The following is a 17127-nucleotide window of genomic DNA, read 5'->3' as shown; positions in this document are numbered from 1 at the left end:
AGGGATTATTTTCTAGTGCTATGGTTGATGAGTAATAAAAATATGAGCTTTTCTTGGTTGGGCCGGAGGGACCCCAGCCCTGGAAACACGTCAGGGGATTACTGGCTGACTCCCTATTATTTATACACGCATGCGTGCATGAAGTAGCAGAGTAATTCACACTCAGGAGATGATAGCAGCGCTAGCAAGCTGGATGCTGATGTCACTGACCTCCTGTTGAGTCAGACAATGGAGGATCAGCTGATTGTTGCTAGTTCCACACTCTCTAGTGTTTGCACGCCAGAGCTGATGTGTTGAACCACTACAGAGACATCCCAGCTAGTGGCTGTTTTTGGGACAATTTGGTGATGTGGGAGCGAGCTTGGCATCCCTGCATGGGGCTGCTGTCCATAGGGATTGTGAGTTCTATCTACTAGTGAACAGAAGCTGGAGTCTCGGCTGGCTGGGAACGTGGCACTTATGTTGCACCAGTGAGAAATAGTCTCAATACGGTCTTAAAAGGGGCGAATCAAATGTCTCTGTAGTGGTCGAACATATGATGTTGCCAGAGATTTGAGCACCTATGAGTGGGAGCAGCTAAGGCTTAGCTGCTAAGCTAACTAGCAAGACTCAACGCTGACAGGACACAGCACACTATCCACGGCCAACCACTTAACTTAAGGCTGGCAAATTGTAAGTGTGAGCTGTAAAATGCTTGGAATTTACACGAGCAGTAAAAGTAGAACAGCAGCCCCCCTAAAGCAGACTCCCGTACACGAGGAGCAGATAAACACCAACGATCGAAAGTCCAATCTCATAAGAATGACAATAAATAATCCAGTGACTAAATTCCTGTAAACCTTACTATTCAGACTGTGAACTTGTGTTCGTCACTTTACATTTACCACAAAATGTTAATTATTTATTATTTAAATTCAACCTCACTTCATACATACGAGGAGAAAAAAAGCCCTCAATAAAGTAACTGAACCACATGCACATTCTCAAATTTTTGTGGTGCTGGGAGTAAATTCCCTTATTTTAGAAAAAAAGTACATCAAATACTCCCGCACTTACTTTTCTATGCTTTCTTCAAGAGTCAATGTTTGGAATGAAAAAATCTGGGGGAAATGACTGCAGTCAAGAAAATGCTGGGAACTCAGCGACTGTGACCTGGTTCATTCCTTAATAAACTCAAATAAAACCCAGATTCAGAGGTGGTTTCACTATGAGCTCCAGAGTTTTTTCTCCTCCCCGACCACAGATGCCTGCTCTCGGGCATTTACAACCTCTGACTGTCAGTCTTTTATATTGACACAAGTCATGTTTCATATTTGACTGCATATGAGAAAAGATCGCACATGAGAAAATGAGAAGAGGTTGTGAAAAGAGGGCAAGGGGACTAATGATCTCCTAACTACCCTCTGCAGGGTGACGACCGTATGTCGCACGTGTTGGATGGAAAGTACAACAGAGTTGCGTTTGTGTCTTCGTGCCTTTTCCTCTAATCAGTCACGCCGACCTGCATGACGTTCAGGCTCATCTGAGGCCCTGCTGTCTCAGACCCTCCTGCCGCGCTCCTGTGACTTCTTGCTAGAGCTTCGCATGGCGATTTCGGTCTTCCCTCGTTATTCCAGCTTTTGCCCCACTTGCCCAACATGTCTTTTCCCCCTAGAGCCAACTGTCGATGGTCAAGGTCCAGAAGATCAGGTTACAGAAAAAAACACAAGGTCTGCACTTAGATAAAGTGTAATCATGCCAAAATAAAGACAAATAGGTCTAAATACTCCATATTTAGCCCAGTGTGTGCGCAGAGCTGCTAATGCATCCACAACAAAACTGAAGCCAAATATTCAAAAACTAATTACAAGACTTTACTCCTCACATGACTGGATACCAGTCTGGAGACTTCAGACAGGACTAGCAGTGAAGAGGATTTGGAGTTTACCTTTGTGGTCTTGCCAAGGCATGTGGTATCCATCTTCTCTAAAAGTGGGCTCAGGGTTTTTCCGCAGTTTTCTGAGGTGGGCTCCGCCATTCATCTCCTGGTCTTTTAGGGCCCAGAATTTCCATGCTTTGTCCCCTTCTGTCCCTGCCCGTGTTCCTCCCCAGGTCCCGAGGTCTGATCTGCCAGCTACCTCGTGGCCTGTTTAGGCCTCCACCTCCCATTTTTAAGAGGAGCCGTTGTTGATGCACTTAGACATGCTCCTTCTGCTTTCTCCGTTATCTCCTCCTTGTGGATTTGGCTGCTGCCAAGGCTCCCATTTTAGGAGGGAGTAAAATAAGATCCAGCACTCCTCTTCCTCGGGGCACTGGACCAACAGGGTGCACTGGAGAATTGTCAACCTAAAGTTACAGACAGACATGAATTCTTACTTTCTTCCACAGCCCCTGTGATGTGTTTAACTACTCAGTTCATTAAATGAGTAAAATAAATATTAATATAGTGCAACTATGTAAATGTAAAACAAATAATAAACAACAGCACAATACATTTAAGTACCATTATAAAATCTGACATACTCAAAGACATACCTAGTTTCTTTTGCCCACCACACCCACAACAGAACAGGATCATGTATTGTTTGCAGCATTCGCATGTAACGGCCCATTACTATAATGGGTCACATCGATTACCATGACATCTTACTAAGTAGCCAATCATACATCACCCGCGCTACGGTAACTGAACATAGACACCTGAGTCAGTCAATTTACTGATATGGGAAGAAACATTCAACACCTTGAACCAACCTAATACAGTCAAATAAAAATACCAAAATATACAAAGGTGCATACCCACATGCAGCGCTCCACGATCAAACTCTTGATGCAGCAAATCCTGCTGAGCCACCTTAATAGTAGGACCTTGAGGAAAGTCAAGAACACATACCTAAAAATAAAACCCAACCTAAATAAAACTGATGATCACAACCATTAAAATATTTTCTATCTCTAAGATTATTTACATTTACTAAAAACAATAAGATATTAAAATACAATCCACACACATTCCCCCCCTGAACACACTGATCAGGAGCATGCTGGAGTCTGCTCCTGCTTCACTCAGAGTCTTACTCTCGGATTGTTGCTGGGTGCCAAAAGAGTGAGTTGAAAATCGTCAGGACCTCAGTCCTCAACTCAGCTGCACTGGCCTCTGGGGTTGACATCTCGCCAAAAAACAGTCTTCCTTCTGGCATCCTCACCGATCCATCTACAATGCTTCGTCAATGAGAATCAACAATAACCGAAACAAAAATTCACGTTCATTTAAAGTCATTTAATCAGTCCGCAACAATACCACCTTCTTCTCTGAAGACTTAGGTGGAATGACACACAAGTGGCTTCTTCCTTTCAATGCTGACACTGGTCATTTCTGCACAGGTGGTGCTAACCTTTACTTTAACAGATGGGTACATACTTGTACGTGCACTACAGCCAATAATAGGCCCTCTGGGGTTCCACGTCCACAGTTTGTCATGCTGTATTTCTCCGGTCGGCAGCCCCAGACCGATGACACGTCTTGCCACTAGAAATCTGAAATGAGAACCATAAATATGAGGTTACTCACACAATCACACAAAACCTTGCAGCGACTGCTTGCGCTGTGTTAAGACTTTGTCTCAACCTGTAGCCAAAAGTAATTAAAATAACAATCAAACCACATTTTAACACTAGTTTTATTCATCACACTTGTATTGTTGGCAGTTTACGGTTAGCGGAGGAACGCTAACACCTGAACACTACCCTATACAGGTATCTATCCATCCATTAATCCATCCATCCAGGGCACATCTATCCTCTTGTCTGGTACTGGAGAAGGTGGCAAATTAAGTGTATATTTCCCCAAAATACTTAAACAGCTTAACAAATCTTAAATTATGGCATGATTGTATGATACAGTACATTTTCATCTACACTAGAGTTGACAAAAAAGGATTTGAAAAATGACTATCCTCTCACCTGCAAATATTTACCAGTCATCACTGCACCTAACTTTTGCAAATTTTCCGAATAAATATGCAGAACCGTTGACAGCAGTCAGTTTTTCCAGTGGTGTAGTTTTCTGGTAGTAGCAGCGCATCACAGCCAATGATTCAAAGAAGAATCTTCCCATGCCTCAAGAGCTTATGAATGGCGCATTGGAATGGTTTGGTGTTTACCTTGTTCACAAGAGGAAGCTACACGAATGCCCCCCTCTTGTGGTATTCGCCACGCGGAAGGTCAGATTTCTCTGAACGCTACGTAGAAAGCCGGGAAGAGAAGAAGCAATCTTTTTCACCACTTGAACACCATTTCAAGCCTTCCCTGTACACTTTAAACTTCAATGACTTCCTAACACGACTTAACAAGTTCCCCAGTTCCATTTTAAGTTCATAATAGCCCTGAGATCAAAGAACATCAAATCACAGAGAAAATAGCTAGTTGTTATGAATGATCCCTGGCTGCAGCAAGTGGAATCAGAAGGCTTGGCTCCTGTGGGAAGGGCCCATTCCATACGGCAGGGAGTATGGCCGGATCCATAAGAATTTTGAATTGTTTTGTTGTTAAAACTACAGTTTTTAACTAGTGGCTAGATTAAAAACTGCAGAGACTTTAAAGCTGGTTGATGTGACTTTGAAATCATGCATCCGCCATCATAGTTTGTTCATGGTTTTACATCAGCTTCCTGCTAATGTATTTCAACTTTTGTTAGCCACAGAGTTACAGTATAAATCCCAAAGGCGCTTGATCAAAGGTACTTATGGTGATGCTAACTTTTAGGTTGACCAAAGAAAATCAGACCTGTGGCGCTGTCTTGTCCTCAACGAGTAGGTTGGCGTCTTTCACGGCAGCCTCTGATGTCACGGTGTGAATGGCTAAATGAGGCACACTGTAACACACTTTGAGTGTCATCATGTTGAAGAACAGTACATAAATATAGTAAATTAACGAATAAACAAACAAACAATGTCTTTTATCAAGAAGACATTGTTGAAACTTCTAGCATCTGCATGGGCCTGGAAGCGCATATTACTGTCTAAAACAGTCCCAAGCCCATAACTGTGTCGGTTCATAGTACCCATCAGCTGCTCGGGTTGATGCCCTCCTGCCTTCTCAAAGCGAGCACTGCTCCCATGAGGAGCCAAAATCGTAACACTTCCTGGTTAATGAGCAAATACTGAAGGAGTGATTCATGGGAGATGGATGCAGACTGTCCCTCTTTGACTTTTCTGTGACACTTCAGGGCTCATCTGCTGAGTGATTGATAAATTCCGAGGCACAGTGTAAGAAAATACACCCCCCCCCCCCAAAAAAAATCTCACCTCTGCATAAATAGTTTGTTGATTGAAATGGACAATGTGCCACAGGAATTTATTACATCTGGGCGCTCATTTGTCGGAGAGCGGTGATATTGCAGATGACATTAAATGCATCCATCTGCAGCTCACATTAATCACACTTTGAGAGTCAGGACCTGTCAGGTCACATTAGCGAAGGGAGCAGGGCTAGCTTCATTGCACCTAGGCCTCTCCCTCACTCTGAGGTCAAGCAAGATCATTGGGGAGTTAATCCCGGGATGTCCTCTAATAAAATTGCCTGAATGTAACTTTATGAGCTTGTTCTCTTTGGTGATAAAGCAGGATCGTTGGGCTCCACAAGGGGGTGGGTGGGCGAAGGCTGGCAAGACATGAGGAACCATCTGCAGGGTGACCTTACCACCTCACTGTAAATTTCATAGCTGTTTTTCAAGTGTCATAAAGATTGCACTTAAACACTAGATAGCAGCTGATAAACAGTGATGCCTCATAAACTTCCAAGCATCTGAGAAAGTGTATTTGGAAACAAAATCTTATCACACTGCACTTTTTTTTTTTAATAGAGCCGAACTTTTAGGAAATAACATGTCACAGGCTGTGTTCTACTCCGAGTAGCCACTAAATGTCGAGATAAGGATTTCTGTTGCGGTTGTGACGGATGTAGACAGTGTTAAACTGAACAAGCTGTACAGAGCTACACATGGATGGGACTCATTGTTGGAAGAACAAGGTACAATAGGGGAGAGAAGATAGGAAGTGGAAGTGTGAGAGAAGACAAAGGGCGAAGTCAAATTCATCATTATTCCAAAACGTCTCCCTCTCCTATTTGAAGTCCTTTCTCATGCATATGAATGTGTGTTGTTCAATTTCTCCCTCTCACAATCAATGAGCCATTCATGTCCTGAAACATCAAAAATGACTGTAGAGCATCGGGATGCGTGAGCAGGCGCCCCCCTCCTGTGTCACCAAGATGATTCAGCAGTGGGAGCTGACAGATTGGTGGAATAATGAACAGCGGCGTGCTGAGGGAGTGCGGGAGTAAGCACACGCTTTCTCGTGCTCCTCCAACTTCTATTTGCCTTCTACAGCAGTGACAGTCCACTCACCCTCCTCCTCCTCCTCCTCCTCCTCCTCTGCTCCTGCTGCTGCTGGAATGGAAGATGCTTGTATGGGATCGAGTGAGTAGGAGAAAACAAACAGGTTGGAAACTTCTTCTGCTTTAGAGGCCCCAGGTGACTTTACTGTCTTTGTGTAATCTGGGCGCCTCTCTTGTTCTGTCACTCTTTTCTTTACTTATTAATCAGTTTCCGTCATGCTGAGGCTTTGATGCTGCTGACGGTGGAGCTGTCCTGATTCTGTCACCTAAGAAGTTCTAAAGGTGGGTTACAGTCACAGTGATGGGTACTACAAGGGCTTTGGAAGACCCCAGTGGTGAGATGAGAGGGTGAAGAATAGCTGAGAGTAAAGATGCACCGTTTTCTGAGCGGCGTGGGATCTCAGAGGGCATCTCTGCAACAAAGACGAATTACATCAGCTGACAATTTGTCAGCTAATGTACAGTACAGCTCTGCTGGGCAACTTGGATCAATTTGGAGATGTTGCGCTAACACATGCACACCCAGTCTTCAGACATAATGCCAGAGCAAGGTATACTGGTACGTTAGACAATGCTCTTCTGCACAAAAGCCTCTGTGGAGGTTTTCACGTTTGTGATGCAAGTGCAGGAAAACAAGATGGAAGCTTGGCGGGACGCCGTAGATATACAATATTTTCCAGCAGGTTGGTTGCCAGTGAAAACAGAAAGGGACATGAATGCACTCCCTGGGCTAACATGAGCTAACACTGACACATGTAGAGGTGGAGGGACTGTCAAAGCTTCCAGTTACATGCGACTGGAGGGATGCAGCAGTTTCACTTTGTACGTGTTAAAAGTTACAATGCGTTGTACAATACTTTGCTGTCTGGCCTGCAGCGCAGTGACTGACGTCTTCCTACATTATACAGTGTGCTTTGAGTAACCAGAGAACAAGCCTTCATTTACCCCTGCTGTCCTTCAACTGATGTCTTTAAAAAGTCGTATGGTTGGAAAGTTTCCAATCAAATTTTTATAGACCTTCCAGAAAAGTTCCAGGATTTAGGCTGAGTTTTTCTTTTTTTTTTATTTTGCAAGTAATAGAGTGCCAGAGACAGGAAAGGATAATGTAAATATATGGAAATTACTGTGATTATACATGAATTAATGAGAATTGACAGGCATAAACTGGACGATTTGGGATAGTTTAGACTAAAAGGTATTTCATCGGTGTATTGCTCCACCACATGAACAGGTGATTATAGCATCTTGCACTCTACTTGAGGGCTTTTGGGTCCACATAACTGCATTTGACCCCCATATTGCATGACTGGTGTCAATGAGACTATCTACGGATAATTTTCAGTCTATTTTAGCTCGGAACCGCACACGTCTCTTGTCGACAGACTCTTATGAACCGCTTTGCATAATTGAAAAGGCAATATAGAAATGGAGTGAAATGTCCATTGCGGTAATAATTGGAGGAAATAATTCCTTTGAAAAAGCAACGGGTGGATGCGTGTGGATTTGGATTACGCCAGAGCTGATCTGTGCATCACTTACGAGTGAGTTCACTCTGTCGGTGAGTTATAATCTTCCTTTTTATGATACGAATAAGGACTCGCCCCTGATTTGTCCGACGCAGGTGCAAACCGGGAGCCTGTATTATCAAGCAGGATCAGTGGGTTAATGAGGTAACTTCAGGTTCAGTTGGGGATTCTCAGCATCACAAAGATGGTTTCGCTTTCAACAGGATGTATCACCACGGTAACTTATATTTAAAACCTTACCTAATCCGGAGGAGTAAAGCTCAAGATGAAAGATCACATTCAACTTGTTCTCTTTTTGAAAAATGAAGGGACGGAAGGGTCCATAGACCTTTGGTTTCCCACAACAGTCTCAATATTCATTTCTCTGTATTTGGTTGCAATTTATTTTAAAACCAGCCAACACACATTATGTATGTTATGTTCTATGAATATTACATGTATGTTATCTAGAATGTGCTAAATGTGTTGGATTTGCAAGTACATTCTTATATACATGGTGGCTAAAGCTAAAGGCCTGAATGTTTCCCAACTGTTTACTAGCTTTATCTGTCATGACAGGCAGTATAGCAAAACAGATCAAGTAGACAGAGTCAGGCAGAATGCTACGGACTAATAATCCAGTGAAACAAATAGAATTTACTTTGTTTTTCCTCACTACTGACAGACAAGGCGCCTCCGGCTGCATCGATGTCTGCCATGTCTTCTCCAAACAAACCAAGAGGCCATTTCATAGATGGCCACTATCCCAGTTGTAAATTACTTTGGAGTGGAGTCAAGGGTGAGTGAGTGTGTGTGTGTGAGTGTGTGAGTGTGTGTGTGTGTGTGTTCAAAGGTTCTTTGGGCTCATTATTTGCTCCCAGTCGTGCAATAAGTGAAATGTACTACCCCATCTCATATAACTGACCGAGACTTCTTAACAACACGTTATGTGGCGGTGGCATCATGTCTGATAAGATCACGTATCAGCACCATGGTATGTCACGGCAGAAAAACAGAATCTCTGGTGCAACAATGTAATGTGTGCAGCATTGAGTATTCTCTCACATTGATAATCTGCACTATTAAGGAGAAGCACATTTTAATCTCATGGTACATTATTGAGGAAAATTAAGTCTCTCTTCTGTTCTATTCTAAATGAAAGTTGTTTTATGATGTGTGATGGTTAGTTAGATTCAGGAATAATAAAAGCTCAGGTTCATGTTAGGAAAACATCATCATTCAAATTGATGTTGTGAAACACAGGGCTGTAACCAGTATTGAACCGAAACATCCTGATTGATTCCATCAGCATTCTTTCCATGGTGCTGCTTTACGATGTTAACACATTACATGCCACCAAAACACTATTAAAGAGACAAAGTCATTTCACATTTTCCGGAAGATCAACCAGGAAATGTAATTCTAAATCGAACCATGTTTCATGGTCCTCCATATTTTTATTAACCTAACTCTTAACTTAGGTTAAGTCTTGATGATCTTGCTGGTGGTTTTACTTTTGTCTGTTCTCAAATTGCCACTCATTTGTATGAGCATACACATGTCTATGGGTGTACATACCTATATATTTTACCTACTGTTATTGTTTTCTGCTGTCATTGATTTTTGTACCTGACCTTTTTGTTCGGCACCTTTTTGTTTTGCATTTTTGCACAAAATGTGCTATATAAATAAACGTATTATTATTACTGTTATTGTTGTTGTTATTATTGTGTGTTTGCCTGATTGCGCCCTTGCAGGTACACTCAAGTTAGAAATCTGACAGATTATATTGTTTAAAAAAGGTCATAGAAAAGTTGGATGTAAAAAAGAATCCAATTATAATATTGTCATTTGCAATGCAACATACAGTATTGTATAGTTGTGGTCTACGTCAGTCAGCGGCCCATTTTCATTTTTGATTTAGGATTGATGGTTTTTGCTGCAGGAATCATATCAGAAATGTAGAGGCACGGGGACATAAAATATTAGACGTTCAGGTAAAAAAGAAAAATCAATCTCTCTCGATGTACAAATGGCTAAAAGCCAAAATCAACTCTATGTATTGTATGTCCTTGCCTGTCGCCAAACACAATAACCATGTTTTTCTTTGTGTATGGCAAACATGAGTTGTTGTCTGCAGTGGTGCTGATAAATGGCATTGCTCTTTGAGTAGTGGCTCTCTGAGACTCAACCCCTCCTGGCTGTCTTTGCTCACTGCTCAGTCCTATTATTTATCTGTGAGGAGGGCTGGCTTCTGTCTGTCAGAGGACAATCCATCTGCACTCAGCCCCCGTCCTGTCACCTGGCTACAACTTACACGCCCCCTCTCATTTCCTTATGCTCTGGACTCTAGCTTTCCACCGCAGTACAACTTCGCCGTACTCAATAATATCCAAATAGAAAGGACTTGTGGATGGATACTAAAAGCTCCATTTGGGGTTTAAAGACTAGACCGGAACTAAAGACTACCCACCTACCAACAATGCAAGTTCATTTATAGCGCCGTTCACAAAAAAGGCAATTGAAATTCACAGAGGCATAAAAATACATTCGGATTATATTTAAAAGACAAATTTTTAAAAAAGGAAAACAAGCGAATAAATAGTTTAAGGTTAAAAAGAAATAACATATTTAATATACTGAAGAGCCACAGTAAACAGCCATGTTTCCTAGCCTGATTTAAATGAACTGGCAGTTTTACTGGATCTAAAAGCTGCATTACCTGGCGTGATTCTGATCCTGGGAATACTGAGGAAACCTGTCCCAGATGACCTGAGGGGTCTGGATGCCTCATAAAATAACGATTAAATCAGAGATATATTTAGGTACCATTAAGCGCTTTATACACAAGTAATACAATTTTAAACTCCATCCCTTGACACACAGGAAGCCAGTACATTGATTTAAGAACTGGCTGTGCTCCCCTTTTATTGTTGTTAAAGAGGATTCTGGATGAGCTTGTATTCAACTAAGGCAAGTGACATTATTCAAATTATACAACCTGCTTTGAATATACTCATGAATAAGGTTTTATCTATCTATCTATCTATCTATCTATCTATCTATCTATCTATCTATCTATCTATCTATCTATCTATCTATCTATCTATCTATCTATCTATATATATATAATGACATAAATATATGTATATACATATATATTGATTATACAGAAACACTAATTCTTTTAATGCGTTTTGGAGCTAGTTAGCTGATTTTTTATTTGACTTAATGTGGTTTTTGTAATTAATCAGTCACAAGGCTTCTGGCCTTCATTTATTTCATTCCAGTTGAAGACAATTTTGACACATCAATGATACATGATTCCATAACCTGAGCAAGGCGGGGCATGTAGCTATTGAATGCAAGAAGGCAAAGAATGGAACCCTGAGGAACTCCCCATGTTATTTTGGTTTGCTAAGATTCAAAATTACCAATTAATATAAACTAGTGTCTGTTTTTCAAATGTGATTTATGACATTTTAGTAATTTGCCAGAAAATTCAGCCCACTCTTGCAGTCTTTTGAGTAGTTTGCTTTGTTTAATGATGATGAATGTAGTTCTGACATGCAAAACTGCTATTTTCAGTGCATGACAACTCAGAGGAATGTCTTTTTAAAAAAAAATGCAGTCTCTATGTTGTTGAAATCCAGACAGAAAAGTGATTTTGCACCTGTAAAACATTAAATTGCAGTTAATCTTTTCAATGATCTTACCTGAAATGCTGGATTAGATATGGGTCTGTAAATCTTAGTTAATTATGAGTCCATCCAGATTAGGTCAATTTAATAACTAACTAAATTCATAACAATAACTAACTCTCCTGACTGAAGAGAACTACATTTGGTGATATGCAGTTAATTTTTTTTTTTTAAAGAAGCTTGTAGGCAGAATGTCAAAGCAGCAGGTAGTGGGCCTAAGGTTGATGTTGCTAGGAGACAGACTGACGTATTATTTGTGACTCAGAGTGTATATCCTAAAAACACTGATATAAAAAAATGAACTCCCTTTTCAAAAGTGATTCTGTACCATGATGTAAAATGCCTTTCTTATACACCATTAACAATTTCCCCTCTGAAAGTAGATGTTAGTTACTGTAGCTTGCAGCTAGCTCTGCACAGATTGAGGTGTCCCATTTGACTGATGTAATTTTAAAACCTTTTCACTCAGTAACTGCTCCTGCACACTAGAACTGAGAGTGTAGTGTCCGCTTTAGTTGATAGTTTCCTACCATTTTCATCATTTACTTTAACGAGAGTGGGAATTCTCCTGTTCTTGGCGCAATTATGAGAGGATTTTGAATTTTGACTTGAATTTGGAATAATTCCCCTCAGCTCAGCTGTTATTTCTAAGGCCTTTTTTTTCTCGATTTTCTTTTATTTATTTAAAACACAATTTGTTGGATTATAAATTCATCCTCACCAAGTTATACACTTGCCTCCGCATGGCATTTTGGACCCCAGGAAACATTGTAGCATGAAGGATGGAGGATTAGGCTACTCTGATCTCTCTCTGGAGCAGTGGTACTCAACCTTGCCCTCGTCAGGAGCCACTTTGACAATAAAACATCCCTTTTTCTCCCTGAAAGCAAATTGAATTTGAGAATAAAGCTAGATGTATTTTGTTATGGAATTAAAAGGATGAAGTATCGTGCACTAACTGTAATTTTTTGTTGTCACTGCAACCATAAATGTCATCACTGGCGGCATTTCAACAGTTTCAGTAACTGTTTTATTTTGATGGTGGCGTCCAATTAGGTGCAGCGAAAGAACAGCAGGGGACGACCACGGCACAGCAGTAATGCCACAGAAAGGGACTTATTTTATTTCTTTAAAGTGGGACTTAAAAGTGCCACAACCGGCTATAAAACAGCTGCATGCGGCTGGTGAGCTACGGACGGAGTATCACGGTTCTGGAGCCTCAGGATGAAATTGAAGCTGTGAAATTTTAGCAATGCCATTTTTTTCAAACACTAATGAAAGCCTCTGACTAAAAATGGAGAAAAAAAAATCACCCTAAGCGCCTGCAAAAGAAGCCTTTCCTTGTTTTTTACAAAAAGAGTGGACACTCCTTGCTTTCTGATAAACCACTGGCCCCTGGTGGCTGGGAGTGAGAAATTTGGATTGAAAGCTTGTTGGGACCAGGTTCCTAATTATGTATTCATAACAGTTAGTATTCAAGAAAGCCTTGAAGTTGCTCAGCTCAGGAGAAAATTGTTTATTCTTGTCTGATTTGAGAACAGAGTCATAAGGAAGGAGGTTTTTCATCTAATACTATTAAAGAGATTAAATGCAAATAACAGACAGTGATTTAGACACCACATTAATGTAATTAACCTGAGGAGCAGTTTTAGTGCCTACTTGAACAAAAGGCTTTTGGGTGCAAAGGACTGTTTGATAGTGAGACCAAATTCCAAACTCAAATACAATTCCAGTGCATTTGCCAGTTTGAGGAATAGTGTCTTCTATGAAAGAAAGCTACAGCAATTTTAACCACAATACTCTAGGATGCAAGGGATATACAGGGGATCCCACCGTATATTCAGCATGTTCAAGTCAGCCTCTGCTGTAAAAATTAGGTTAGATGGTTTTTTTTCCAATCAAAATGCTTCACTGTGGTGCGACATTTGTAGGCTGAGGTACAGCTGAGCAGAATGGATAAAAGGAATATGCTCAGTAACTATGCCTGAACACTGATTTCTAGTCCAACGTAAAACATATTTCAGTTCGACTTTAATTACAGTTATGTGACTTCCTGGTTCACCCACTCAGTTACATCATGATGGGAAGTGCCAGTGTGCTCCAGATGCAGTGTTATTCCAGAGTCCTTGGTAAACTACATGAAACTGTGAGAAAGGAATGCTAATTCGGGAAGATGAATAGGACTGCTGTGTTGAACTTCAAAGACATTATTGTGTTACATCTCCACCAGTATTTTAATTAACTGGGTCAAGGACCACATCTCCACTCCATTGTGCCGCTTTGAAAGAGCCTCTTGTGCATAAACAACAATCAGTTTTGCCCGGTGGTCCTCTGTGTTACCTGATCGTTGTCACTTCCTCCAAGAATAGGAAACAATTTTATTTCCCTCAGTTTTCCAGGTATTTTCTGTCGCCATCTAGGGGCGGTGAACGAGACGAAATTGCGGGGCACCGGTCTTTACACATAGGGAAATCCCTCTGTCGTTCTCGATGACTCCGTGGGGTTTCTAAGTGGCTCTTTTTAAATTTTTTTTTTTTTTTTTTTTTTTTTTTTTAAAGACCCAGATGTAGATCTTAACAGTGAGTGTGGGTATTTTCCAGGCAGGAAGTCTGAGAAAAGATTGTGAAGAGGAGGAGACAGAAATGTAAAATAAAATGCTGCGTGTACAGAGTAGAAGGACAAGCCGATGCGTGTAATCCATACTTACAATGTGGAAGAGTGAGGAAAAAAAATAAGGGATGGATAAAGGAGGAAATATGGAGATCAGGCCGTTTAAAGATAGCCCACTTCACTGGCACCTCTTCTCCAGCGATCTGCCATCCATTGGCTCTTGCTCTGTGTATCCATTCCCAGAATGTGAATCCAGCCCCAACCCCCCCCCCCCCACCCCCCACCTGCCATTTGTTTTGCATCTGCCCTTCTCACACTCAACCATGCCTCCATACGCAAGAAACGCTACTATTTCCTCATCTCTTTATAGCTAACATGGACCGCAGCAGCGTAGCTGATGTGGCGCGTGCGTCATGGACTATATGTTTAAAAAAGAGACTCAAACAAACCAACAAAAATGAGAATTACACCCAAAAATGTTGTAAAGATGAAGTGTGAAACATGAAACAGTTCTATTAAACTAATGAAGCGGAGACGTAATAATAGTTTAGCCATGTACTGTCTGAGATAATTTCATCAATTCTATGTTTCTTTTACATTCACTGCAGTTGTTGGTGACTTCAGTGAATCCGTGGACCTCCCACCATTTTCTCCATCTGTCCCTGCTACAGATGAAACAGTGATCATTTTCATTTTAATAGTTTCGCCTTTCCTCAACAAAATTAAATTAACACAGTCATTGATGTGTCATTGCCTGCAGGTTTCTGGGCAAGCGTTTTTTTAATTTGGGGGAGGGGGGGAATAAAAAAGAAATTAACTTCTTTCTCTCCACTCCCAAATGGCACATTTTTTTCCAGAGATGACTTCGCCCAACATCATTACTGTGCAACGTGCCAGCCAGCTGGTTATTGATTTGAACTGAGGAGCAGGTACAGAGGCGGGGTTAATGAGGGTCAGAGCCACTGCTGGCTGTCGTACAGCTGTAACAGGACGATCCAGTACGATATTAACGGTTGACTCTGGTACTTGGTAACACAGCCAGGCGCTGGCCCCTCTCTTTGTTAAAGACATGAGCCACACCGATGGCCTCACTGTAGAAAATTTAGACCAGCATTGCTTCCTCCTTGACTGTAGCGCCACAGATTTGAAGGAATGGGACAAAACCTCAAATGCTGAACACTCTGTCTTGTACAAAGTAGCAGAACTTGAAGTACATTTCTGTGAGAGGTTCTCCGAGCAGTTCAGCGCCTTCTGTACAATGAGTCAGCAATATTCCACTGCAGAGTAGAAATGAAATGGCATGAAAATTTTATACAGTAAAAACACCGCCTGAAGAATGAATCGATAGGTTGTATATTCAGGTGGCAACACAGCCTATGTTTGTGTAAGTGATGATGAAATCCGTATACAGAGGTGGAGGGAGTGGCGGATGCGTAGATATAGGCGATAGTGGGGGTGGGTGGAGACTGGTGTCACTGTACATTTGCTGACAGAGGATGGATCCTGTGCAGCTGCTGCTGTTGATTTCTCCTCATCAGTTGGGAAGGTTGGCTTTTTTTTTTTTTTTTGTCAAAGCAGAGCTGATTTGAATCAGTACATTAACTTTTACTCTGACTTCTTGTACCTAAAACCTAACCAGTCCATGTGTCCTACCGGGGTCCGACCAAATGACTTTCAAAGCAAACGCGATGTTCTTTGTGTCCCAACAAATTAACCTGTTCCACCATGTCTAGGATTCCCAGACACCATCAATGTTTCTATACGGCCCTGTCGGCTCCCTGCCATCAACACCCCCCCCGCCCCCCGCCTACCTGCCCTCTGTCTGGATTCAACTGACAAGCCAGGATTCACTCACCACCTGCCAGTCATCAGTCAGTCTAGCACTTTGTTCTCTCTCTGCTTGTGTCTGCGTCTAAATTTGGGTCCAGAACGAAGAAAACAGTTCGTCACCGCTCATAGATTCTTTCCACCCTTTACACTAATTTTTTGCAGATGATCATCTTTAATCTAATTTAACTTAGCAATGAAAAACAGCAGTGATTTAAGCCAGTGGTTCCAAACGTGGTAAGCCTCACCGGACAGTTTTTCGCCCCCCCTTACCTGATCTCCACTGCGCTTTACATAAGTGTTACAATTAACTCTACAAACATTTAACAACAATAAAACACAAAGCTGCAACCATAATTAATTAACGTTTTTCTTCGGGGTGAAAATGAACGAAACAAGCGCTCGGCTTATGGTCCCATGCCGCTGTGAAAAAAATCAATGGAAAAAGTAGCAGTACTTCCTGAGTCGTGTTTAACCAACAGCGTTTAACCTTTGAAAAATAAAGGGTATCACTTCAATAAACCAGTAAAAACGTAACTCTTTTCTACAACAAAAACTCACATCACTGCTTCAACACTGTTCAGAAGCCTCCAGATGACGTCAGTGCTCACACCCATGTTTGTATTCGTGACGTGTGAGGATGTGTGCTTTTCTCTTGCAGATCTTCTCAGAGCAGATGGTTGCTTCCAGATTGCCAGCCTCAGTTGGTTTGCGAAGCGGAATTATTTATCTCCACACAGGAAGAGAAAAATATAAACGGGTCATCTTAAACAACTTTTAGAATACAAGTTTGAAAGGTGCGAGACAATAAAAAGAAGTCGCTAACTTAAAGTTGTGGCTATGGCCTTACGCCGTTCTAGGAGTCACAATCGATTTAGTCATGAATTTCAAATAGTGTGACTGCGTCTCTCAAGTGCAGATTCGCGTTTCAGGGTGAAAGAGTTTAAGTGCAACAGGGCGGAAGTGAGTCACTCTTGCACGAGAGTGGGCCAGTGATGGAAAACAGCACCCGGCTGTAAAATAACTAGGAGCATGAAGATGATCTGAGATTGAACTCCTCCCTCTGATGGATGCAATCAGATATTTCATAAATCACTACTTTTGTTCAA

At 41.5% G+C, this 17127-nt stretch overlaps 1 long non-coding RNA gene across 1 annotated transcript; it reads right to left on the bottom strand.

Moving 5' to 3' along the window:
* Positions 1-2285: 2285 nt before the first annotated feature.
* On the bottom strand, positions 2286-3107 carry LOC147242806 (uncharacterized). The gene is made up of 3 exons (XR_015110741.1): positions 3058-3107; positions 2779-2847; positions 2286-2325 (listed from the first exon to the last, which is right to left on the bottom strand). It is a non-coding gene; the product is annotated as an uncharacterized LOC147242806 (long non-coding RNA).
* Positions 3108-17127: the final 14020 nt, after the last annotated feature.

This window comes from Aulostomus chinensis, chromosome 20 (assembly GCF_037954235.1).
Source record: "Aulostomus chinensis isolate RoL2024-O1b breed Wild chromosome 20, RoL_Achi_v1.0, whole genome shotgun sequence".
NCBI classification, from domain to species: Eukaryota; Metazoa; Chordata; class Actinopteri; order Syngnathiformes; family Aulostomidae; genus Aulostomus; species Aulostomus chinensis.
Note: the sequence above shows the minus strand (reverse complement) of the source record. Positions and strands in the feature narration are given on the sequence as shown.